Source organism: Dasypus novemcinctus, chromosome 20, assembly GCF_030445035.2.
Source record: "Dasypus novemcinctus isolate mDasNov1 chromosome 20, mDasNov1.1.hap2, whole genome shotgun sequence".
Lineage (NCBI taxonomy): Eukaryota > Metazoa > Chordata > Mammalia > Cingulata > Dasypodidae > Dasypus > Dasypus novemcinctus.
In genome coordinates this window covers 48,715,504-48,742,700 of record NC_080692.1, presented here as the reverse complement: position 1 = coordinate 48,742,700, position 27,197 = coordinate 48,715,504, and the positions used below count along the sequence as shown (strand labels likewise).

Sequence of the window (27,197 nt, the reverse complement as noted above, 5' to 3'; positions counted from 1 at the left end):
TCCCTAAAGCGTATTTGGCTATAGGAATGCTGGTAATAGCAGACTTTTTGAGTATGTTGATCCAAATAATTACCAAAAAGATTCTGAACTATAGGTTATTTTTTTAGCTTGCAGTTAAACTAAGCAACAAATCTTTAAAAGAGTAATTTTATCCAAAAACTTGTTTGCCTAGACATTTTAATGTTTAGGTAAAGTATGATTCATTTTTCCCCCCAGAAATACTAAGACATTTATCTTTATAACACAATATTTACATAACTGAATGGTTCTATCATTGTATTCCTATCTAGCATTGTATTATATTTTATTGCAAAAGATGCTCACCTCAAGCTACCAAGTCACGGTTTACTTAAAAAAAAGGAAACTACTTTAGCTGAAATGAAAAAAATTCTGATATTTTATAATTAAGCATCACAACAGGGAAAAAATCAGTAACAACTTTTAGATAATAATGACACCCCTAAAAAGAATTTTAAATCAATTCTTTTTCTAATGGTGCACACACAGGCATAACATGGGGACACACTCACCTTAAACAGGCAAAAAGTTGGAGAAAATAACACAATTTGCAGGTGGTTGGGGGGTAAAGAGGAACCAGAATGTGGATTTTAAAGTGATTTTAAGTGGGAATTATTGAGAGGGAGGAAGGGAGGAAGAGATGGATGGAAAAAAACCACAAACTTATATACTCATTAGTACCTTAAGGAAATTCTTGAAAACAAATTTTTCCCATTTTTTAATGTATATAATTTGTTTATCCAGCTCAGAGTTGGTTAAATTTGGTGGCCCAGAACTCTCTAGATCACTCTAACCTCTGTCTCTCATGATTTCTTGTTTTCTAAGAGTTTCCTTGCAACTTTTGGGAATGGGATTATTTTTCCATTTTTTAATGTATATATTTAAAATTAATATATTAAAACATTAATTTTTAACTATAAATTTAACTGCTTATTTTAAAAATAATTTCTCTTATTGTTCACTGATCCAAATTCTTCATAACAGAAGTGAAAAATACAGAAGAAAACTCAAGGTGTTGGATACTGGAAGTTTGATGGAAGCATCATTGCGTTGGCAATGCGTAAGGAAAGGTGGTTCCTTCTGGGTGCCTTGCCAACCTAATGATGCGTCTATCAAAATAGCAAAGAGGAAGAGATGGAAAAAAGCATTCATAAAACACCTAAAAATAACCTTGACCAAAAAAAAAAAGTCCTGGCATCTTATGAGGAAATCTTATCAGAGATTGCTGCAGGACAGAAGAATTATTCAATTCTTCAAGAATTATCAACTGGATATCTGTCTGGAAAAAAAGCAAGTTCATATGTTCACTTCACTCCAAAGGGTAAAGTAAATCCCAAGTAGATCAAAAAGGTGAATATAAAAAAACAAAGGAAGGAAGCAAGGAAGAAGGGAAATTTAAAAAAAAAAAAATTTGAACTTCAAAAAAATTAGGAGAAAATATAGGTGAATACCTATCTGATCTTTGGAAGGGAAATGACTTTCATAAAAGCAAATCATCACAAGGAAATATAGTGTTAGATACCACTATACAGAAATTTGGAATATATACTGTGGTGATCTGAAGCTGAATGCACCCCAGAAAAACATGTTCTTAAATCTAATCCACTCCCGTGGGTGTGAAACCATTGTAAGCTGGACCTTCTGATGAGGTTACTTGAGTGTAGGCATGCTCCACCTCAATCCAGATGGGTCTTAATCCTATTACTGGAGTCTTTTATAAGAGAAGTAAATTCAAACAGAGAGAAAGCCATGGAAGCAAGAAGCTGAAGTCAATGAAACCTGGAAGAGAAGGGAGAGACCAGCAGATGCTGCCCCGTGCCTTGCCATGTGATGGAGGAGTCAAGAAGCACTGGCAGCTGGTCTTCAGGAAGAAAGCATCACCTTGATGATGCCTGATTTGGACATGCTCCCAGCCTCAAACCATGAGCGAATAAACTGCCATTGTTTAGGCTAAACCACTTCATGATTATTTGCTTAAGCAGCCTAGGAAACTAAAACAGACATATATACCCCCTATCAACCAAGATGGAAAGACTGAAATTTGGGGAAATAGCATAAAATAACAGTATTCAAGTATATGTTAAAAACTAACAAAATATATTTCTTAATATGGATATGTTGGGGGAAGAAGATTTGGCTCACCTGACAGAGTATCCGCCTACCATACAGGGGGTCCAGGGTTCAAACTCAGGGCCTCCTGACCCGTGTAATGAGCTGGCCCACATGCAGTGCTGATGCGCGCAAGGAGTGCTGTGCCACACAGGGGTGTCCCCCACATAGGGGAGCCCCACGTGCAAGGAGTGCGCCCCGTAAGGAGAGCCACCCAGCGTGAAAAAAGTGCAGTCTGCCCAGGAATGACGCTGCACACACAGAGAGCTGAAGCAGCTAGATGACGCAAGAAAAAAGAGATGCAGTTTCCCAGTGCTGCTGACAAGAATACAAGTGGACACAGAAGAACAGAGTGAATGGACACAGAGAGCAAACAACTGGCAGGGTGGGGGGAAGGGGAGAGAAATAAAAATATATAAATCTTTAAAATATATATATAGACAGATGTGTTGGGGATTGACTTATGTCCCCCACAAAAAGCACGGTTTTAGGTCCTAACCCCTGGTCCTGTGAGTGTGGACCTATTTGTAAGGAGGACTTCTGAAGAAGTTACTAGTTAAGATGTGCCCAAACTGAATGAGGGTGCGCCTTAACCCAGTGTGGCATACGTTCCAATAAGCAAAGGAAACAGGATACGGAAAGAGAAGCCCCGGGGAGCAGGCAGGAGCTGGAAGTCAGTGGAACTCAGAAGAGAAGGAAGACTGCCACGTGCATTGCCACGTGACGGAAAAGCCAAGGAACCGAGAAAAATGCCAGCCAGGCAGAAGCTCCTGACCCAGGGAAGGAGCAGGCCTTCAGCCCCTGAAACCGTGAGCCAGAGAAGCCCTGAGTTAAGCAACAGTTAAGCAGTGTATGCTATCTGTTTTATCAGCAGGGAAACCAAAACAATATATAGCGTGCATCCACAGCTTTTTAATATTGAAGCTGTAAAGAGACTCTGAAGACCCCAATAATAAATAATGACTGACAATAAATACATAAAAATAGCTAACAAACATATGAAAAAGATTCAATTTCATTAGTAAACCAGAAATAAAGTTTAAAATAATGTAATACATTTCCTGTGTATCAAAGCAGCCACAATTAAGGGGGGAAAAACCCTCTGGTGGGGTCCATTCTGTCATTCAATGCCTTTTCACACACCATCTGTGCTTATGTTATCAGGTGGGGATGTAAATCTTTCAGGAAATATGGCAATTTGTATCAAAAAGCCTAAAATATTTTTTATCTATTGATGCAATAATTCCACCTTTAGGAATATATACCCAAAGGAAGTAATCAAAATTGTAGCAAAGATTTGTACAGAGTTTTGTTGTGTTTTTTTAAATTCAAGATACTATTTAAAATAGCAAACAACTTAAAATAACCAAATGTTTAAAATTAGGTGAAATGATCAATGAAGTGATAGCATGACATAACACAGAAAGAATACTGAAGAAAATTTTTTTAAAAATTTTAACATTAGAAAAACGTTAAGTTAGAAAACAGCATAGAAAGTTCCATCTTCAGGGATGATGTGATCTATATTTTTTTAAAAACAGCAGTAAATTATGATATGAAAAGTGTGATATTATGGGCGATTTTGTCCTTTATTATTATTTAAATTTTCCATAATGAGAAAACTCATTCTTATAATTTTTAACAGTATTTTACAGTATCATGTATTTTGAGGAATTTAAGAGTGTGTGAGGGTGGTGGAGGAGGGGTGGTGACAGAGAAGCAGCCTGCCCTCTGTCCTGAGAGCTGGCTTTCCAGGTACCACTGCACTTGGATTTTTCCCTCTGAATCAAATTCTTAGTTCTGTGAGTGGAGGGTTTGGAAGAACAGCAAAGAAGTTTAATGTCATGGAGCAAAAGTAAAGAAAGAAAAGAAGACCCTAACGAGGGGAATTCTGAAGAATGTTTATGGTGGTATCTTACACTTCCTTTTAGGGAAACATTTTTAGTGGCTTATATCTGTGCATATCTGCAAGGGCTCACACTGTCACTTTCTTCTCACACAGATTTTCTATGGGTGACTCCTCTAAAATCATACAAAGAAGAACAACAAAATGTATGTTCTAGTTTTAAGGAAAATCCCCATTCCTTTGCTCCTTGTTTATCTGTTTTAAGGGAGATAAAGTCTGATTCAAAAGACCAGTATAACCAAAACGTGTATTTAGTGTTAAAAGGTAAAGGTGTGGTGTGAGCAGAGCACAACCAATGAATGGACAAGGCAGGACAACGTGGCGTGATGCGAGGTGGCGAGACAGCGCGTGCAGGAGAGGGAGCGGCGAGCTGGGAAGCAGCCTCAACACACAAATTACTCAGGCCTCACGAGAATAAGTTTGGTCTTCTTTCAACACTTGCTTTTCATTTTCTTGAAAGTAAACATCTAATGGGAAGAGACAGACAGGCATTCACAAACAAACTGAGGTGAGAATGTAAAATATAAATTTCCCCAATACATACAGACCTTAATTTCAAATATACACACTCCTTCCAATTTAACTTAAGAGCCAGAAGCATCACTCTTTTGGGGGGCTGAGGCAGGTTAATATAGGAAGAGAGGGAAGACAGGTGACAGCGGGGACCCGGCAGAGAACATGGCCATGAGACCCTGCCCCGGAGCCCCTGGCTACTAAGAAAGCCAAAAAGACCCCACTGCGAGCCTGGCCACGAGGCCCCCTTTGGAGCTCTCTCCTGGGTCAAGGGGCAGGCCCGGACACCGCCATCAGACGCCTTCTCAGTGCGCCCCTGAGCGCTAACAGGCGGGATCGTGACAACCATCAGACCAGCAACCAGCCGGGCCTCCGCACACCAGGCAGCGGGGAGGCAAGGTCTAGAAAGGCCCGCCCGGGACCCCGCGTGCGGCTCACCCTGCAGCTCGCCCGCACCATGTCTGAGTTGTGTGCAGTTTTCCTTTTCTTGTTTCTTAAACTCTTCACTCCCTTGCCTACCCTGTCGCGTGTCCTTAAATTCTTTCACGTGGCATAGCCAAAAACCCAGAACCCAGAGCCCAGAGTGTTCTGCTAACAGGACCAAAATTTAGCTAAGACTAAAATTAAAACACCTTATCATCAAAAACTTACAACTGTAAGATGTAAGTAGCCATGAGCTGCTTTTAGTTCTTTTAAGTCATTTAAACTCTCCCAAGAGATTTTTTGTGGTATCACAAGTTACCGAAGAAAAAAACTGCTCGCAACTAAAGGCAGGCACTACTAGATGACTCATCAAACTCAGATATTACGTCTGGATTTCTACAACCATGAGAAAACCCAGAAGGTATCCATCTCATTAAGACACAAAAGCACAAAAACCTTGAAGGCAGAAAAAAATAAGTGCTGATGACCTTTAGAATTAATACCAGAACAGCTTCCTACTCTACCAAGTGTCAGACCAGAACCACACCATTTTATCAGCTTGTCATTTGCAGAGCACAACTCTGATTTATTTGGAAAATACAGGAGAGAAAAAATGACCTAAAATGTAATTAAACGTGTATCGTATAGTTAGTTGTCATCAAGAATATCCTGTATTTCAAAAAAGTATACTCACAAACCCATAAACAGCATAGAGTTCAATTCCCTTGAGCATTTTTCTAGATTCCACAAGGAGTCTAAACATTGGAAATTTACTTCACCAGGAAGCAAGACTGGAAAGACAGAATTTGAAAGGAGACTATGTTATCTACTTCATCTCCCTCATTTTACATCAGCACGGCCAATGGTCATTTGGCCATCTGGTGGACAAGCTCACACTAGAACCCAGCCCACCAGCCATCGGTGGCCCCACATTCTGAGGGAGAGCCCACAGGGCAGGGGCAGCCCAGGACGCTGGGCTGCGCCTGCAGAGAAGTGAACACGAGGACACTGGCAGCTAGGCCCTGGGCTGCACCTGCAGAGAAGTGGACGCGAGGACACTGGCAGCTAGGCCCGTCCTGCTCTGCAAGGCCCATCCTCACTCCGACGCTGACTTCGTATCTAATGCTCATTCACCACTTCCCATCTTATGATCACAATCTGTGGGTCAAATAACTTTTTTAGTTTGCCTTTTTAAGATGACCAAAGAACGACTTTTTACACCAGACTTTATGGAAACCAAAATATTGTGACTGAAGGCTTCTTGAAGGCTCTCAGGATGAGTGCTGCAGGAGCAGGTCATCATTCAATGATGCAGAGTTAGCCTGGGACCCTGGACCCTATTTCTGTCTATAGTATTTCCTTGTAAAATTTTGTTCCCAAGTGAGGTTTTCAAAATCTTAGACACTGTACAGGGTCACGGGCACTCCCTGCCCAGGACACCTGATAATAAGGGCAAATATAATTATGAATATATTCACATTTCTGGAATTTGCCATTGATATTCTATAACAGATGAAATGAGATTTCTAAAGTAAAATTTAAAAATACATTTTTCTTTCCAAAATGGAAACATCTTTTTCTATTTATTAAAGTAAAATATGTTCCATGTAAAACGTGAAAATAGCCACAAGTATATAAATTGCAGAGTAAAAGTGACCTCACCATCCGACCTTGCACAATACACAGTTTTAACTGCTGGGTGACACACTGGACTAAACCTGGGGTTCTGCCCATTAGGAACTGTGGGACCTCCCACCGTGTCAGTGCTCTTATCTACGAAACAGAGATTACCACAGCAGTGAGAATTAGCGGCTAGCGTTTATGGAGTACTTTACAAAGTGCAGGCATTGTTCCAAGCACTTAAACCTATTAACTGGTTGTTAATCAAGTGCCTGGTCTGTGTGGAAAGCCCTCAGAGCAGTGCTGGAGTCTTGGTCAAGTGCTCATTAGATGTTAGCTGCTGTAGTTACATCCTTCCAGACGCTTTAGTGCCCATTAAACACACACACACAGCATTAATACAAATGCCTCATAGAAACTGTACAGTAACTTGCTTTTCTCCTTACTACAATACAGACATCCTTCAATATCAATACTAATACATTCAGTTAATCCTTTTAAAGGAGCATATGGTAACATTAATAGCTCCTAAGATACAATGAGTTTAGTGCTTGCTACTTACTGGGCTTTATCTGTATCACCTCACTTAATCCTCATGCCAACCCTAAAAAGCATGTGCCATTAACGCTCCCATTTTAGAGAGGAGGAATGAGATACTCAGCTAGACTAAGTAACTCGCCCAAGTTCATAAAGCCAGATGTGGTGGAGCCAGGATTTGAACTTAGGTTCCTCTAAAAGTAAGCCACCACGGCACACCATGGCAACGTCTACTAATTGGGTAGTTTTCTTTTTTTTTTGGCACAGGAAGTATTTTCAACAATCTTGCAGCGACCATACTAGACCACAGGCAGTGTACCCTTTCCCCAATCACCTTCTTATATACTTCCAGACATGCACATGCTGAACCAGTGTATTTAAACTTTGATATACACTGGCATATTGCTTTCCAGAAAGACAGTACCAATGGACCACCAAGAGTTATATGAGACAGCCAACACGGGGCACTGTCAATCTTTTAAATCTCTGCCAATCTTACAGGTTAAAAAGAACGTCTTAGTTTTATTTCCACTGCTTTGACTGAAACAAGTTAAGCGTATTTTCATATATTTCAAACCATTATTTCTTCTTTTAAAACTTGCCTGATTTTAGACCTCTGCCTATTTCTCTATGGAAAAATTCACTCTTAAGAGATTTGGACTGTATCTGAACAATATAACTATCACAGCCCATTTTAAATAGCCAGAATCATACCATAACGCCAATATTTAAATAATTTCACTTCATACAACTTAAGAAAAATCAGAGTATGCTTTAGTTCACGCAGGAACCATTTAATTGCATCAGAAGCAGAGCACTTTCCTATAAATCCACAGGATCAAATCAAACACGGCTGCCACATCAACTCAAAGGCAGAAAATGTAAGTAGAAACAGTTTTCCAAACTAAGATTTTCTGTTATTCAGTTGCCATTAAGACCATGTTTTTTATTTGGATCATGACATGTACTTTCTTTTTTAAAACAATGCCAATTTTCTGTTCAACAGAAAATTTCTCAGTTTAGGTAATGATTCTCTGAACAGCAACTGACCACTGTCCTTGTAATTATACCACTGCTGTTGTCGTCAACACCTATAAGCACCTGTGTCGTGACCACCTATAAGCACCTGATCTGTGCCAGACTGTCCTGTGTGCATCATCTTGCAATGTTCGTAACACCCATTTGAGTAGGTACCATCTCCCCACTTGACACCTGAGGAAACAGACTCAGAGAAGGTAAGTTACTTGCCAGCCACCTCCCCACTAGACAGCAGCAGAGCTGGGATTCGACCTCTGCCTGAGTCCAAAGCTACTGTTCTAGCCATCATGCCTACCCTTACGGACAGACTCCATTAAAACAAAGCCAAGCCAAAGACAGACTTGTAACCTCCTTACGGCAACTCAAGAGATGACTGGTCTTTTCTTCCATGACCACTGTCTTAGTTTGCTAAAAGCTGCTGGGAGCAATACAGCTGTTGCCTTTTATAGTGAGAATTTACTAGTTTAAAAGCTTATAGTTCTGAGGTTGGGAAAACGTCCAAATCAATGCATGAGGCGAAGCTTTCTCCCCGCAGGTCGGCTGCTGGCGATCCCGGGCTCCTGCCCTGCGGTAAGGCACAGCGGTGGCTCTGCTGCTCGCTGCCTCCTCCTCCAGGCTCCTTCTCCCTGAGCTAGGGATGCTCAGGCACGCAGCAGGGTCTGCTCTTCTCTCCCCTCTTCTTCAGCCTCATGCTTCAGCTTTACACTGGTAGGTCTGTGGCTTTTCTCTCTCCTGGGTTCATTGATTTCAACCTCTGGAGGATTCTCTGTCTCTAAGGCTTTTTTTCTGGGTCTACGGCTTTTTCTTCCTCCATTTATAAAGGATTCCTGTAAGAGCTGATTAAGACCCATCCTGGGTCATGCCCTTCTGAAGTGATCTAAGCAGAAGGAAGGTCCCTTAACTGAACCTGCTCCAAAGGTTCTCCCACAGCAGGTTTTACAGGCACAGGAATGGATTCGCTCTAAGAACGTGATCTTCTGGGGTCCACCCAGCTTCAAACTGTCACAATAACCTTATTTTGTTCTTGGTAATTCTTAATTCACTGTATAATTCCTGGTTTTAAAGGAATTTCAACGTATCAATTTACCCCTCCTTCTACCAGAGACAAGGTTGAGTTAACTCTTCCCCCATCCAATGTGCTCTCTTGCCCATACAGCTCCAGGAGCCTTTTTTTTTTTTTAAAGATATTTAGATTACATAAATGTTTCATAAAAAATATAGGGGTTTCCCATATGCTCCATTCCTGACACGACCCAAATTATCCACATTAACAACATTCTTCTTAGTGTGGTTCATTCATTGCAATTGATGAACACCTTTTAGAGCATTGCCACTAAGCATGGATTCTAGTTTACATTGTAGTTTACACTCTCTCCCACACAATTCTGTAGGTTAAGGCAGGATCTATAATGGCCTGTAGCTGTCACTGCTATGTCATTCAGGCCCAAGTCCCGAAAATGCCCCCGTAGTACCCTACTTTCCCTCTCCCTGCCCTCAGAACTTCCAGTGGTGACTGCCTCCACACCAATGAAGTAATTTCTTCCATTGCTACAATCACAGTAAGTCTATAGTAGAATACCAGTAAGTCCACTCCAGTCCACAGTTCATTCCCCAGTCCTGAGGATTCTGGGGTGGCGATGTCCACTCCACCTCTACTTGAGAGGGGGCTTCGGTCCAGGAGCTGTTTAAAGGAGTTTTATAATCTCTGTTGGGAACCTTTGCAAATACTTCACAGATTATTTAAAATAAGTATTGGCTATCCTATGCTATCCTATTTATTCAAACAGGAAAACAAACCATGAAGTCAAAATCCTAGCAAAGATGCCATCAGCGGGGAGCTGGGTTAAAACCCAGGTTTCAGCTCCATCTAGATGGGTTCCCGGGAGTTCAGAGAGCACCTGGGGAGGCCAGAATGGAGAGCTGCTTCCGCATGTCTCCTGGTGCTGACAAAGGAGTCCCTCTTATCTGCCTGGCAGACTTAGAACTAAAAAGTTCTTCTTACTTCTAACTTAAAGCTCTCCCACTGAAATCCAGCCTATTTTTTTTTTCTCATATTTGCCACACAAAAAAAATGAACTTCACTAAAGAAAGTTGTTCAAATTCTCACAGCAAGTTAAGTAAAAATGAGTTGTTATCACTACTGGTTTTTCTTTTTTAAGATTTACTTATCTATTTCCCACCCCTTGTAGCTTGTTTGCTGTCTGCTGTGTCCATTTGCTGCACGTTCTTTTGTGTGTGTGTCTGCTCGTCTCCCTTTGTTGCATCATCTTGCTGCACCAGCTCTCTGCAGCATGCAGGTGAGCCTGCCTTCACAAGGAGGGCCCTGGGACGCAAACCCAGGGCCTCCCATATGGTAGACGGGGCCCAAATGATTGAGCCACAGTTGCTTCCCCACTACTGGTTTTTAATTGTCTTTCACTGCATAATCAAAAGTTTCTAAGAACAGTCCATATTTACTTACTTACCTCAAGAAACTGAATCTGACTTGGAAATAAATTTGCCTTTCTGAAATCTTCGTAAAGAGAACACATCCATTACCAACATTCTCCCATCAAACCAAAAAGAAATTCTGTACAATTCAAGCATTAACTCCCCGTTCCCTACACCCATACCAGCCCCCTGATGATCTATATTCTAGTTTATGACTCCATGACTTGATTACTGTAATTATTTATCACTGAGATCATACAAAATTCATTCTTTTGTGTGTGGCTTACTTCATTCAACATGATGTCTTTAAGGATCATCCATTTTGTCACATATCAGAACTTTGTTCCTTTTCACAACTGCATAATATTCCATTGTATATTTACATTTTGCTTATCCATTTATCTGTTGATGGACAATTGGGTTCCTTCTATCTTTTACCATTTGTGAATAATGCTATGAACATATGAATATGAGTGTGCAAATATTTGTTTAAGCCCGTCCTTTCAATTCTTTTAAGTATATATCTAGAAGTGGGATAGCAGGTCATATGATAATTTGGTACTTAAATTTTCTGAGGAACTGCCAAATTGTCTCTACAGGGGCTGCATCATTTTACATTCCCACCAAGAATGAACAAGTGTTCCTATTTCTCCACATCCTATCCAACACTTGTAATATTCCATTTTTTAATAGTGCCCATTCTAGCAGGTATTAAATGGTATCTCAATGTGGTTTTGATTTGCATTCCCTAAGAGCTAATGATGTTGAGCTTTCTTTCATACGCATTTTAGCCATTTGTATATCCTCTGAAGAAATGTCTATTCAAGTATTTGCCCATTTTTAAATTGGATTGTCTTTTTGTTGTTAATTCCTTTACATATTCTCGATGTTAAACCTCATTGGACATGTGATTTCCAAATGTTTTCTCCCATTAAGGAGGTAGCCCTAATATACTTTCACAAGTTTTTAATTTAGATGAAGTCTCATTTATCTATTTTTTCTTTTGTTGCCTATGCTTTGAGTACAAAGTCTAAGAAACCACTTGCTGCAACCAAGGTCCTAAAGTTGCTTCCCTAGAGCTTTCTTTTGGTTTTTATACTTCTGGTTCTTACATTTAGGTCTTTGATCCCATGTAGTTTGATTTTTTTATATGGTGTGAGGTAGGGATCCACCTTCATTCCTTATATATAGACATCCAGTTTCCACATTACACTCTTTCCCAACTGAGTGGACTTGGCACCCTTGTCAAAAATTAGTTGGCCATAAGTATATGGGTTGATTTCTGTACTCTATTTGATTCCTTTGGTCTACATGACTGTCCTTGTGCCAGTACCATACTGTTTTGATTATGACTTTGTAATAAGTTTTTGTATGTGTGTGAATTTTTCCCACAAACCATCCTATTCTTAACACCATGGGTTAGTATTGTATATTCGTTATTATTCAATAGAGACCGTTCTCATATTTGTACTGTTAACCACAATCCACAAATGTGATGGCTGATTTCTGAATTCAGATTGCTGAATTTGTTTATTAGTTCAAGTAACTTTGTAGTGGATTTTTCAAGATTTTCTGTATATAGGGGTCATGTCATCTGTAAATAAGGAACGTTTTACATCTTCCTTGTCAATTTGGAGCCTTTTATTTCCTACTCTTTGCCTAACTGCTAGTTAAAACTTCCAATAAAATGTTGAATAACAGTAGTGACAATGGGCATCCTTTTCCTGTTACTTACCTTAAGGGAAAGTTTTCATTCTTTTAAAGTTGAGTATGAAGTTAGAATTTAAAGATTTACTTATTTATTTTCCTCCCTTTCCCTTCCCTTCCCCCCCCCCCCCCCCCCAACTGTCTGTATCCATTCGCTGTGTGATCTTCTCTATCTATTTCTCTTTTGGTCTTCTTTTCTCATTTTTTCTCCTCTAGGATTCACCAGGATTCAATCCTGGGAACCTCAGATGTGGTTCTGATGTGAACCTCTGTTCCCTGTTAGCTGCGCCACTTCAGTTCCTGGTTTCTGTTGCGCTTCCCTGATTCTCCCCTTCATCTCTCATTTGTTGCATCATCATCTTGCTGTGTGACTCATTCGTGCGGGGACTCAGCTCACCACATGGGCACTGGATCACCACACGGGCACTGGCTTGCCACGTAGGCATGCTTCTCTTCTTTTTCACCAGGAGGCCCCAGGGATCAAACCCAGGTCCTCCCATATGGTAGGCAGATGCCCGATCATTTGAGTCACATCTGCTTCCCTCACATATATCCTTTAAAATGCTGAGGAAATTTCCTTCTATTCCTAGTACTCTAGGAGTTTTTTTTGTTTTTGTTTTTTTGTGGGTTTTTTTGGATTAAATTCTTTTTTTTTTTTTTTGTCTGTTTTTTAATCAAGAAGCAGTGCTGGATTTTGTCAAATGCCTTTTCTGTATCAAGATGCTCATGTATTTTTTTCTATACATTCCATTAATGTGGTATAACATTAATCAATATTCTTATATTGAACCACCTTTGTATACTGGATAAACCCACTTGATCATGGTGTATAATTCTTTGAATATGCTGTTGGATTCAGTTTGAAACTATTTTCTCAGGGGATTTTTTTCATATACTAAACTTTATTCTTAGAGAAGTTTTAGATTACAGAAAAGTTACATTGAAAATAAAGGGAATTCCTATATACTCCCACCTCCTTCCCCTCCCCACATTTTCCACTATCAATAACATCTTCCGTTACTGTGGCACATTTGTTAAAATTGATAAACAATGGGAAATGGATTTGGCCCAGTGGTTATAGGGCATCCGTCTACCACGTGGGAGGTCCGTGGTTCAAACCCCCGGGCCTCCTTGACCCGTGTAAGAGCTGGCCCACTGCGCAGTTGCTTGATGCTCTCCCTCGCCACCTCTGGCCAAGCTAACCCCTCTCACCAGCCCCGCTAAACAGCCCCGCAACCCGCTTTCCCCGGCCCGCAGCTTGCGGAGCTTCCTCCTGTCTCGACCTCACACTCCTCTTCTCAGCCATCCAAAGCGTCCTTTCTCGTCCCCCGCCCCCCTCTTTTTTTCGCTTGAACCCCTACTGCGTTGCAGATTGGGCCGCCCCATGTCGGCCCGCCCCATTAAACATCGGCCTCTCTCGCGCCCGTGAAGACTTTGGCCTTCTTATGGTCCTCGCCTACGTCTCCACCACTCCCGACGCTGCCTACCACCACCGTCGCTGGTGCCCTGACGCGACTTGTCCTCACCGCTGCGATCCTCCAGACCATCACACAGTCTGCCTCTACCGCTCTTCGCCGCCAAGAAGAGATCAACTACCTGTAACGCGCTGTCATCCTGGACTTTTAACAAGCAGATGGACCTTATAGCCACCGAGATCAACAAGAATTGGACATTGGCCACCCTTGGCTTGCAATGGCAAGATACTGCCCCCCCCAAATTGTACATTTGTATCCCCGTCATACTCACCTCCCTCTTCAGCCCCGCTTCCCTCATTGCTTACTGCCTCTTGGGCCTCGGCTACTTGTTGCTGCTGGCCATCCTGGCCCTTATTTGAAAAGAAGGGGGAAATGCGGTCACCCCTCGGGCTGAAGTGTGGTTTGCTGGCCTGGCAGGGGAGCGGGCCGCGGTAGGCCAAGCCGCTGCCCCCATAATAGGGTGGTTGTCGGGCCCACCGCCACCCCTGAAGGAAGCTCGGCATGGGCGCAGAGTGCCCTCGGGTCTCCCCTTCTCGGCAGCCATGCTTCCGCGGCCACCCCCTCCTCCCAGATGGCGCCACCCGATGCCTTGTGGGGCGGCACCCTTCTTCTTCCTTCTCCCTGTGCAGGTGCAGGGCAGAAAATTCCAGTCTGCCTTTTCCCCTCCCCCGACAGCAGCAACAGCCAGGCGTGGGCGGAGAAATCCAGCCCGCCCTTTTCCCCTCCCCCGACAGCAGCAACAGCCAGGTGTGGGCGGAAAAATCCAGCCCGCCCTTTTCCCTTCCCCCGACAGCAGCAATAGCCAGGCGTGGGCGGGAAACTCAAGTCTGCCCTCCACCCCAGCAACAGCAGCCACCAATCCCTAAACCCTGCCCCTTCCCCCAGCAACAGCGACAGCCAATCCCTAACCACCACCCCTCCCCCATCCAGTACTGCCCACTGACCTTTCGCCAGCAACCAATCAGAACAGGGCATGGCTTCGACCAATCAGCCTTCCCCAGCCCCTATAAAACTGTTGCCCCTCCCTCAATAAAGTGGACTTGCGTGTTTACCTTGTCTCCGCGGTAGTTCTTCTGCCGTGCGCCCTCCAGTCCTGAGAGCCCCCGACAAGGGCCTGGCCTCCCTTGTCCCCAGTTCGTCGCCTGCTTCTCCGGGCGACCCCTTCATCGCCGGCTTCGCCGGGCGACCCCTTCGTCGCCGGCTTCGCCGGGCGACCCCGTCAGCCGAACCGCGCAACCCCTTGTGAGACCGATCCCTCGTCTGCTGCCGGACCGACCCCTCGTCCCAAGTGGGACCAACCCCTCGTCCAGAGCTGGACCGACCCCTCGTCCGCAGCCAGACCCCACCTCTACCGACCGAGCAAGCCGCCGCAGCTCCCGCCCATGCCTGGCTGTTGCTGCTGTCGGGGGAGGGGAAAAGGGCAGACTGGAATTTTCTGCCCTAGGGAGAAGGAAGAAGAAGGGTGCCGCCCCACAAGGCATCGGGTGGCGCCATCTGGGAGGAGGGGCGGCCGCGGAAGCATGGCTGCCGAGAAGGGGAGACCCGAGGGCACTCTGCGCCCATGCCGAGCTTCCTTCAGGGGTGGCGGTGAGTCCGACCAGCCACCCTATTATGGGGGCAGCGGAATTAGGCCTACCGCGGCCGCTCCCCTGCCAGGCCAGCAAACCACACTTCAGCCCGAGGGGTGACCGCAGAAGGAACTGTTTTGCTTGCATCTGTAGAAACTTTCTGGTTTTTGGGATAGGGGTTGTCCATGATCATCATTTTGAGAGTTGTCCTGGATAAGTCCAATGAATTGGAGAGTAGGGGTTGGCCGCAACTCTGTTGGGATTTAGACCAAAGATTTAAGTCTCTGGGGCATATATTTAGTAGGTATAGTGCTAATTATAGGTTCAAATACAAGGGGCAGAAGAATCATGGGGAGTAGGGAAATCATAAATGAGTCTAACTCTGGTGCATTGGGGAAATTACCATATACTCCAAAGTAAGGCCCACTGACAGGGTGCTGGTTTCGTGGAATTCTGTGCCTAGTATCCAGACATCTCTAGAGCCCTCAGAAGCCCCCGTCTGAGGCTTTGTTTACTGTGGCTAGTTAGTGAATATATGCCTGAGACAAGCAAACACACAACCTCTGAAATGATCTCCTAACTCACTTTGAAATTTCTTAGCCATAAAACTCTTGTATTTAATGTTTCCCCATTTGGTCAGTCTTTTTCCAAATGCATTGCTGGTTGGTGTTTGGTATAAATCCCTCGGGGCCAGAAGGGTTCATCTTTGGGAATCATGTCCCACACTGCAGAGGCAGCAGTGAATTCATTTGCTGAGTTTGGCTTAGAGAGAGGCCACATTTGAGGATGGAAGTTTTCAGGAGGTAACTCTTTGTAAATAGTTACTAGTAGGCTGTTTCAATTTTACAAGAATAAGGTCCATAAGTATAAGCATTAATGTCAAAAGCTGTGCATACTGGTCTGTTTTCTTTCATTAGACACTGTCCATGCACTCTATAAAGATTTTTGCCCCTCTATTTGAAAATGCAGCAGGCCTCCCCAGGATGGGAGTTTAATATTTCACTGGGTATTGTGTGGGTCTTCACCCACTGAGAAAACACCTTATGATAACATAAACACATTCATTTCCCATAGCGGCTTGCCCCGGGTGTATCCTTCACCACATACCCCTCCACCACTAACATCCTGCACCAGTGACCCTCCTGATATAGACACCAAAAGAACACAACTCTATTCTCAGCAGCAGTCCTCAACCTCCCAGAGTTCACCTGTTCTTCCTCCAGCCCTCTCCCCAGCTCCATGGATGACCCAACCAACCCCCTCAACCCCACTCGCATCCCTGTGCCACCATCAGCCCCATCTCTCTACTCCCTTTCTATCTCCTGGTAGTAACCTATCTTCCAGACTCTACCTGTGAGTCTGCTCAATATCATTAATTCATATCAGTGAGGTCATGCAATATTTGTCCTTGAGTGACTGGCTTACATCCCTCATTTATTGGATTTTTGCGTCCATATTCATAAGGGATGTTGGTTTGTAATTTTCGTATCTTATGGTATTGTTCAAGTCTTGTATTTCCTTATTGACCTTCTGTATAGATGTTCTATCCATTATTGAAAGTGGTATACTGAAATATCCTACTATTAATGTAGAACTGTCTATTTCTCCCATCAAATCTGTCAACATCTGATTCATACATTTGGGAGCTCTGCTGGTAGGGGCATTTATAACTGTTATGTCTTCTTGCTGAATTGACCCCTTTATCAGTACATAATGACATTCTCTGTCTCCTCTAATAGTTTTTGACAAAGCCTGTTTCATCTGATATTAGTATAACTATTCCAGCTCTCTTTTGGTTACTACTTGCATGATATATTTTTTTCATCCTTTCACTTTTAACCTAACTTGCCTCAAGGTGAGTCTCTTGTAAACAGCATATAGTTGGGTCATGTTTTTTTATCCATTCTGACAATCTCTGCCTTTTGAACTGTAAAGTTTAATCCATTTACATTTAAAGTTGCCACTGACTGTGGAACTTTCTTCTGTCAGCCATTTTGCTATTTTTTTCTGTGTAAGTCTCATACCTTTTCTGACTCTCAATTTTTCTGTTAAGCCTATTTTCATAATTATTTGATTTTTTATGATACCATTTTGAATCCCTTGTCATGTCTTTCTGAAAGTATTTTTCACAAATATTCTTTGTAGTTACCATGGCCTTAACTTTAACATCCTAAATCTATAACAATCATATCTGATTTGATACCAACTTAACTTCAACAGCATACATATACACTGTTCTTATATCCCTCCTTCCCACCATCTTTATGTTAGCAATTATATTTTTGTTCATTGTCCAAAAACAAAATTTATCTTTACTCTTTAGGCATTTACATTTTAGGGCCTGTAAGAAGAACTGAAGTTATCATTTCTTTTTATTGTACCAAAAATACAATAGTACTGGCATTTTAATTACCTGTATGGCTACCTTTACCAGAGGTCTATTTCTTTGTGCCGCTTTGATCCATTGTCTGGTTTCCTATCCCTTCAGTCTGAAGAACTCTCTTAAGCATTACTTGTAGGACACATCTAATGATGATGGAAATCCCACAGCTTTTGTTTATCTGGGTCTGACTAGATCTCTCCCTAGACAGTCTTGTCAAATATAAAATTCTTGGTTGGCAGTTGTTTTCTTTCAGCATTTTAAATATTTCATATCACTGCTTTCCTGTCTCCTTGGTTTCTGAAGAGAAATTTGCATTTAATTTTATTGAGATTCCCTTGGTTTTCTCATGCAGCTTTCAATACTCTTTGTCCTTGGCTTTGGACTGTTTGATTACTATGTATCTGGGTGTAGTTCTCTTTGAGTTTATCCTGTTTGGGGTTGTTGGACATCTTGAATATGCATATTCGTGTCTCAAAATCTGGGCAGTTTTCTGCCATTAATTCTTTGAATATTCCTTCTGCCCTTTTCTTTCCTCTCCTGGGACTCCCATAATGTGTATACTGGTTTGGTTGACGGTGTCCCACAAACTTCTAGGCTCTGTTCATTCCTTTTCATTCTTTTTTCTTTCTACTCCTCAACATGAATTATTTAAATGTCTTGTCTTTGATCATTGATGCTTTCTTCTGCTACCCTACAGTCTGACACCCTTGAGGGAATTTTCCATTTCATTTACTGTGGTCTTCAACTCAGGTATTTCTGTTTGTTTCACACTGAGAATCTCAGAGATTCCCTTATTGTTCATTCACTGTTTTCCTCATATCCTTTAGTTCTTTCTCCATATTTCCTTTATCTCCTTGACCACACCAAGGATTTTTTTTTTTTAAGTCTCTGTCCAGATGTCCCAATTCTGGTCCTCTTCATTTATGGTTTCTGGATTTTTATCTTGTTCCTTTGGATGGGTCCACATTTCCTGTTTCTTTTTTTGTCTGGTAATCTTTTATTACACACTCTACAGTTTAATATTTTAAAGTATTAACTCTGGATTTAGTTCCTGAGTCATCTGTTCCATAAACTTGTATCCAGCTCGTGATATATCAGAGGTTTTGAATGCCAGGAGTTAATCAAAACAAAACACCAAAGCATAAAGCATTTTTTAACTGTTTTAGAAAATTGGTTCTGTTTTGCCTAGCAGTCTCTGTCAGAGCTTAGCCTGTCTATCAAGAAGTTCAGCCCAAGACAAATGTGAAATGCAAGCTCCTCTCTGTCTTATCTGAGTCTGAGGGTAGCCACAGAGCCTGCTTCTTTTCCTGGGCCTATGCTTGCGACAGGCCTTAAGAATTCCCTCACTTACAGGTCACAGGAGTTTGAAAGAGGACTCCCTCTACTACTGCCTTTTAAATAGACTTTCATCCCCTCTTGGATGCTCTCATCTGATGCAGGTACTCCTATGTCACTTTCACTTGTTTGTCACACTGTCCCAGCTGTCTGCAATCTGTTTCCTTTCCGTCGGGACAAACTCTGGGAGAACAAGTTCAAGACAAGTTCCCCCACTCAGTCTCTCAGACTTCCACCTCTGTAGATTGGCACTGACATACATGTACTCCAGTTGCACACCAAGGCCTTTCTCTTCCCTCTGGAACAAGATCAGCGATGCACAATGAAAGCACAAGCTGGGTCCACCCTGCAGCTCTTTGGGGAAGGGAAAGGGGCCAGCAAGGCCACAAAGAGCTTCTTCTATGTCTTTTGAAGTTGTGTTTTCTTGATTAGGCATTTACCCACTTAAAGCATCCCTTTAGCTGTTTCCCATAGTTTTAAAGAAAGTTACTGTCTTTAAGATTCCTCTGCTGCCTTTGGCAGAGGGGAGTTAGAACAATGGTCACACTCAGAGCTGACCCCCAGTGTTCTCAACTAATGATCAAAAGCAGTGATCGACAATCAGAGCACACACCCCTGGAGCATGGAGGTCTAGGTCTTTATCCCCCCACCCTGGTACCAACAAGCTGGTATACCAGGAGCCTGCGCTCCAGTCCCCACACCTGCCTACCTCAAGGCTGGGGGGTGCGGGGTAGGGATGGTGAAATTCACTAGTATTTATCACAATTTACCAGCCTCTTAGAAGTGCTGTGTTCCCTGGTGGAAGCACTCCTCCTTTTGGAACTAAGACCTATAGACCAGCAGAGCTTCAGGGTGCAGGGACAGGAAGCAAACATCCTCCAAGTGGATCACTAGGGGCAACAGTCAGTGGTGCCACTCCCATTTCCACTCCTTGATTCTTGGGCTGTGAATCCCGGCTACAGGAGAAAGAGCACTATATAGTAGACACTGATTTAGAGCATACACAGCCTCCTAGAGAACACTGCCCCAGCCCTGCAAGGTATTGCCATGTAGTTGGTACTGTAATTGAGTCTTCAAAAGGCCATTAAGTCTGCAGCTGTAGCAAACAAGATTTTCTTTCAGGGCACACATAGAAACTTGCACACCATTCATGCCATACTTACAGTACAAATTTGAAGCGTTGAGCCCCATCCCTTACTTGTGTAACAGGATTCAGCATATTTAGGAACAGCCAGCCAACATCACTGCACCTTTCAACCCCACAAAACTCTGTGAAGGTGTTAAAAACATTCTCACCCAGAGCCCTGTCTCTTATAAGCATGGGAGGAGTCACATTCAGGGGTGATATTCTGCATACCTCTATTGCCAACTCACATCATGGACTGTCAGTGGCCTCTTGACTAATGGAAACAGTCATTAGTGCCTTTGAATCTAATCAGAGTAGAGAGCCAATTACAAAAATCCCAGAACCAATTCAGGAATCCTATTTTTTAAGAATCTATTTCTCACTCCCAGTACACCAAGCTGAATTAGTCAAGGTTCTCTAGAGAAACAGAGTCAACAGGAAATACCTGTAAACAGTATGTGATTTTATAAAATTGTCTCACACAACCATGGGGATGCACAGCTCCAAATTCCACAGGGCAGGCTGCAAGCCGGGGACTCCGATCAAGGCCTTCAGTGAGTTCCCCAGGGATACTGGTTTCTGAAGTAGACACGGAAGTTCTCTCTCTGTATGATGAAATCGCTTCTCCTTTTTTATTTTTTAGGAGGCACTGGGGATTCAACTTGGGACCTCGTTTATGGGAAGCAGGTGCTCAAACCACTGAGCTACACCTGCTCCCCATCACTTCTCCATTTAAGGCCTTCAACCGGTTGGATGGGACATCGCTCATTGCTGATGGCAATCTCCTCGGTTGACTGTAGATGCAACCAGCCATAGATGCAATCAGCCATAGATGCAATCAGCCATAGATGCAACCAGCCATAGATGCAATCAGCTCACTGATGATCAAAGGCCATGAATATGCCCTTGTATTACAATTAGCCCAGTGCTTGCTTGACGGAAGAACTGGGCACCATCACCTGGTCATGTTGACCCATGAGCCTAACCATCACAGGGGGTATATGGGAAATCTGTATTTTCTACATGATTCTTCTGTAAACCTACAGCTTTCTTTAAAATATATATATATATTACATATATGTATATATAAAGACCTACATCCAAACTTACAGTGCCTGTTGATTATAGAAAACAAAATAAGATATTCAATAAACCTATGAGATGGTATTTTAAGACATTTAGGATTTCAGGATGATCAATAATGGGAAAATAGGTGGCGGACTTGGCCCAGTGGTTAGGGCGTCTGTCTACCACATGGGAGGTCCAAGGTTCAAACCCCGGGCCTCCCTGACCCATGTGGAACCGGCCCATGTGCAGTGCTGATACGTGCAAGGAGTGCCCTGCCACACAGGGGTGTCCCCCCCATAGGGGAGCCCCATGCGCAAGGAGTACGCCCTGTAAGGAGAGCCGCCCAGAGCAAAAGAAAGTGCAGTCTGCCCAGGAATGGCGCCGCCCACACGGAGAAGTGATACAACAAGATGACGTAACAAAAAGAAACACAGATTCCCGTGCTGCTGACAACAACAAAAGCGGGCAAAGAAGATGCAGCAAATAGACACAGAGAACAGATAACCGGGGTGGGGGGGGGGGGGAGAAGGGGAGAGAAATAAATAAATAAATAGATCTTTTTTTAAAAAAAATAATGGGAAAATAGAAGAAACCAGGTAAAGTAACAGTTGCCTGGTTTTAGGTAAGGCAGATCAAATAACTGCACCATTAGCAATTATCATGCACCAGGTCCTGTGTTGGTAGGAGGAGACCCAAAAAGTAAGAGGCATGATACGAGCACCTCCAACAGCATTAGAAAATCAGTGTGTGTGACAAATAAGCCCGGGTGGACTATTCTGATATAAGCACAGGGAAAGCTCAGTGCAGGCTGCAATAGCAATGATTTCTGAAAAAGTGGGCCTTGAACCAGGTCTTGACAGAAATTAGAAACGATATGTGCACTTTAGGGGCACAAGGAGGCTATAGCTTACATCATAGATGTGTTTAGATAGGTTTATTCATTTATTCAATACTTATTCTTGCCTAGTATTTGCCAGCATCTATTTATTGTGCACCTATTACATGCTAGGTGTCAGAGTTAGAGATGAAAAACACACATCATTCATTCAAGAAACTACAGTCTACTAAGAAAGACAGAAAAGTGACCCAACAATTACAACATAGTGTGGTAAGCGCTGTGAGAGTGGCTTTCAGAGTAATATGACAGTACAGAAAACAGTTAAAGTAGTTCTGAGTACAGGGATTAGGGAATGCTTTCCAGAGAAAATAGATGACAATTCAAAAACATTTTTTCCTGTGGATATTATATGTAACTCTTTCTATACTTATGGAACTTTCACCAAAAAATAGTTCATAGAAAATCTACATGTGTTTCAATGTTAAGTACTGAGAAGTGATTTGGTCAAGAGCTTTTAAAAGCATCAGTTTTATCCTGAAAGCTTAGTTTAGAGGAGAATTTATCATATCCTGCCTTCCCCCTCCTTTTTTTTAAATAGATATAGAATCTGTGAATATAGGTCAGAGAGCTAATAACAAGCACAGCGGATACTAATGCAGATTTTGTGACTTGATACCCTAAGCTATATGGTTAAACATCTGACAACTGAGCAGATTTACTAAGTCTGAAAAACTGAGTATCTTCCCTACTATAATTTTCTCCTACTAATTCTATGAGATACCACCAAAATCTCCACACAATTTTAGGAGATAATATGACATTCCTCAATATTCGAAAATAAAATATTGCTCAATTCTACGAAAGCTAAAAGAGATTTAGTAAAATCTTATTGGAAAGAAAAAAGATCTTGTCAAAAAAAGAAAAAAAAAAAATTCCATCCCATCAAATGAACTCTGAACCTCAATTTCATGAACAACAAAAATGTGAAAAATATTCATCTTGATACTAAGGAAATAATTTTTGGAGGAAAAAAATTCAGATTCTATTGAAGTTATTTACTATAATCTTACTCAACCAGTATAATCTTACTCAACTTACAAGTTATCTTTAGTTAATTAAGAGGGTTTTGATGGAATGACACTTCTGTGAAATACTGTTAAGACAAGAAAATGTATATTTTTAAACAACTTTAACCACAGAAAGAAAGCCAAGAGGAGGAGCCAGAAGCTGGAAGTCCACAATTGGAAAGGAAAGGAGAAGCCAGGAGCAGCCGCCATGTGCCTTGCCATGTGACAGAAAAGCAAGGACCAAGGACCACTGGCAGCCAGCCCCAAAACGCAACAGTCTCCTGGGAAGAGCATCATCTTGATGATGCCTTCAACTGGATTTCTCGTGGCCTCAAAAACGTGAGGCAATAAATTCCCATTGTTCAAGCCAACCCACAGCATGGAAATTGCTTTAACAGCCAGGAAGCTAACACACTAAACAATGTTATGTTATTAACAGCTATTAGTCTGAAATTAGAAACTTCTGACCATTTATTACTTTTTCATTACCCTTTCAGATCTTCTCAACAGTAAACCTGTGGTCCCAAACATCAAAACCTAGAAAGGTGATTATTCTATTCCATACCCATAACTGTATTAAATTACCACACCAGGATAAAATATGTGGCCAATGAGAACTATATATAATTCATAATAATTAACTAAACATAAATATGTGCCAAAGAATACACTAAACACTTTGTAAATAGAAGGACATTCTAGTCTATGTTCCCAGGCTGGAAGATTAAATACAGCTAAAATGTCAATTCTACTCAAAGCATTTTACAGAGCCAATGCAATCCAAATAAAAATTCCAACAACCTTCTTTACAGAAATGGAAAAGCCAATCAGATTTATTTGGAAGGGTAAGGGGCCCAAATAACCAAAGCCATGTTGATACGAAGAATGAAACTGGAAGACTCACATGTCCTGATCTTAAAACTTACTACAAAGTCAGAGTAATCAAAAACAGCATGGAGGGAAGCATATGTGGCTCAACGGACAGAGCATCCGCCTACCATACGGGAGGTCAAGGGTTCAAACCCAGGGCCTCCTGACCAGTGTGGTGAGCTGGCCCACGCAGAGTGCTGATGCGCGGAAGGAGTGCCATGCCACACAGAGGTGTCCCCTGCATAGGGGAACCCCATGCGCAAGGAATGCACCCTGCAAGGAGAGCCGCCCCATGCAATAATATAAGTGCAGCCTGCCCGGGAGTGGCACCACACACAGGGAGAGCTGAAATAGCAAGATGACGCAACAAAAAGAGACAGATTCCGGTGCTGCTGACAAGAAAAGCGAGCAGATGCAGTAGAACACACAGCAAACAGACACAGAGAGCAGACAACAGTCGGGGGGGAGGGAGGGGAAGGAGAGAAAAATAAAGCTTTAAAAAAAAAACAAACATGGAACCTGCACAAGGACAAACGTATAGACCAGTGGAATCAAACTGAGAACTCAGAAAGCAACTCTCACATTTTGGCCTACAGATTTTTGACAAGGGGGCAAAAACCACTCAGCTGGGAAAAAATTATCTCTTTAACAAATGGTCCTGGGGAAACTGGCTCTCCACTTGCAAAGAAGGAGGATCCTTACTTCACACTTATTCAAAAATCATCCAGAATGGATCAGAGACCTAAAATTAAGAGCCAAAACTATAAATCTCCTAGAAGAAAACATAGGGAAGCATCTTCAGGACCTTGTATTAGGCAATGACTTCTTGGGCTTTACATCCAAAGCATTAGCTACAAAAGAAAAAGTAGATAAACGCGATCTCATCAAAGTTAAAAATTGTTGTGCCACAAAGGAATTTATCATGAAAGTAAAACGACAGCCTACACAATGGAAGAAAATATTTGAAAACCACATAGCTGATAAAGGTTTAATATCCAGGATATATAAAGAAATCCTTCAACTTAACAAGAAGACAAACAACCCAGTTGAAAAATGAGCAAAATATGTGAACAGACATCTCTCTCAAGAAGATATACAACTGGCTAAAAAGCACATGAAAAGAGCTCAACATCATTAGCCACCACAGAAATGTAAATCAAAACCACAGTGAGATACCATTTCATAGCCACTAGAATGGCTATTAATAAAACAAAATTACAAGTTTTGGAGAAGATGCAGAGAAATAGGAACACTCATTCATTGCTGTCGGCAGTGTAAAGTGGGGCAGCCACTGTGGAAGACAGTTTGACAGTTCCTAAAAAGTTAAGGATAGAATTACCATATGAGCGGACAATCCATCTACTAGGTAGAAATCAAAAAGAATTGAAAGCAGGGACTCGAACAGATATTTGCACACTGATGTTCAAAGCAGCATCATTCACAGCTGCTATAAGATGGAAGCAATCCAAGTGTCCATCAACCAATGGAAGGATAAACAAAACGTAGAATATAAATGCTGTGGAATATTATTCAGCCATTAAAAAATGAAGTTCTAATACATGTGACAAAATGGATGTACTTTGAAGCCATCCTGTTGAGTGAAATAAGTCAGACACAAAAGAACCAATATTGTATGATCTCACTGATATGAAATAATTAGAATAAGCAAACTCATAGAGTCAGAATCTAGAATACTGGTTACCAGGGGATGGGGTGAGGATAGGAAAGAGGAAGGTAAGGCTTAAAATGGGTTCCCATTTGGGTTGACAGAAATGTTTTGGTAATGTTTGGTGGTGACGGTAGCACAACATTCTAAACATAATTATCTACACTTAAATATATATCTAACTGTGATTAAAAGGGGAAATGTTAGGTTGTATAGGTAACAAAAATTACTATAAAAAAGTCAGTGGAACTGTACTTCACAATGAGCCCTAAATCAAACCATGGACTATACTTAATAGCACAATTATAAAAATGCTTTCATCAACTGTAACAAATGCACCACACCAATGCAAGGAGTTATAATAGGGTGGGTGGCAGAAAGGGAATCCTCTATTTTATGCATGACAATAAACCTACAATGTCTCTAATAAAAAGCAAAAATAAAAAAAATAGAGAAGCTATGTATCTTATCTAAACAAGTCTGTCCTACCCCAACAGCCCAGGACTTCTCACAGTATGTGAAACTGTCCCCTTCACAAACACACACACACACCACACCACCACCACCACCACCAAATGACGTGAAATAGGCGAGCAAGGATTATCCCTGTTTTAAAGATGAACACTCTGAGGCTCAGACAGCACGTCCTAAGGTCACATATTTAGAAATGGAGCCAGCCTTTCCAGAATTCAGCTCATAGTCCAGGCCTCTCTCACTTGACCTCTAATACTGGACCTGTTCCATGAAACAAATCATAACCAGTCCAAGGGGATTAGCAAAGCAGAAAATCTCCACCCTTGTTTAAAAGAAAAGATACAAACAAATAAAGGGGAAAAAATCAAACACAAAATGGCTTTGTCAACATGAGCATAAAGGTCAGGAGGTTCTTTTAAAAAAAGCCAGTGACGTTTCTTTTTGATATATCAAAGCTAACTTTAACTCGGACCATAAAAGGAACTAATTTAGAAAATAATACTTTTTGGCTTTTTAATCTGTGGGTTTACTTTTGTTTTTCCAACATTTCTTTGTGTTTTACATTCCACATTCAAATACCAAAATTTTCAGTGTTTATCAGACACTTGCAAAAGGTTAAAAATCAATCTTCTGATCTCGACCCAAAGAATAAACCGTGTCTGCAATTAGTCCTCCTAGACTCTAGCGCCCCGGCCAGCAGGTGCGAGATTTCGCTGCTGCACTGTGTGGAGAGAAAAGGCAGGAGGGGCAAACGTGACAAGCAAGCCACACGCGGGGTTCATTTCTTCTAAGTGCCTGAGGCCGTTCAAGGCATTGATTTGGCTGTTGACAAGATGATCCCCACCCTTGAATACAAGGAAGCTGCACCCAGTCTCACAATGCACAGATTCAATAACCCCAGACAGAAGTCTGGACTTCCCTCCAAGACAAATACAGAGTTCAATCTGCGTGATGCTTTGAAGGCAGCTAATTAATTTGCAATCCTTTATTATGACCATACAAAGGCGGGAAAAGAGCTACCTTCCT

At 42.0% G+C, this 27,197-nt stretch overlaps 1 protein-coding gene across 5 annotated transcripts in view; it reads right to left on the bottom strand.

Moving 5' to 3' along the window:
• STK38L (serine/threonine kinase 38 like) overlaps nucleotides 1-27,197 on the bottom strand; it is a 111,902-nt gene that overhangs the window by 58,112 nt on the left and 26,593 nt on the right. The window contains exon 2 of one of the 5 annotated variants that reach the window (XM_058282946.1): nucleotides 2,161-4,500. The exons of 2 other annotated variants lie outside the window; for them this stretch is intronic. The gene's annotated coding sequence lies outside the window, so the exon portion shown is untranslated. Of the gene's footprint in view, nucleotides 1-2,160; nucleotides 4,501-14,047; nucleotides 14,121-27,197 lie in introns of those variants that run through there. 2 more of the 5 variants (XM_058282942.2, XM_058282944.2) reach the window with 2 other exon arrangements.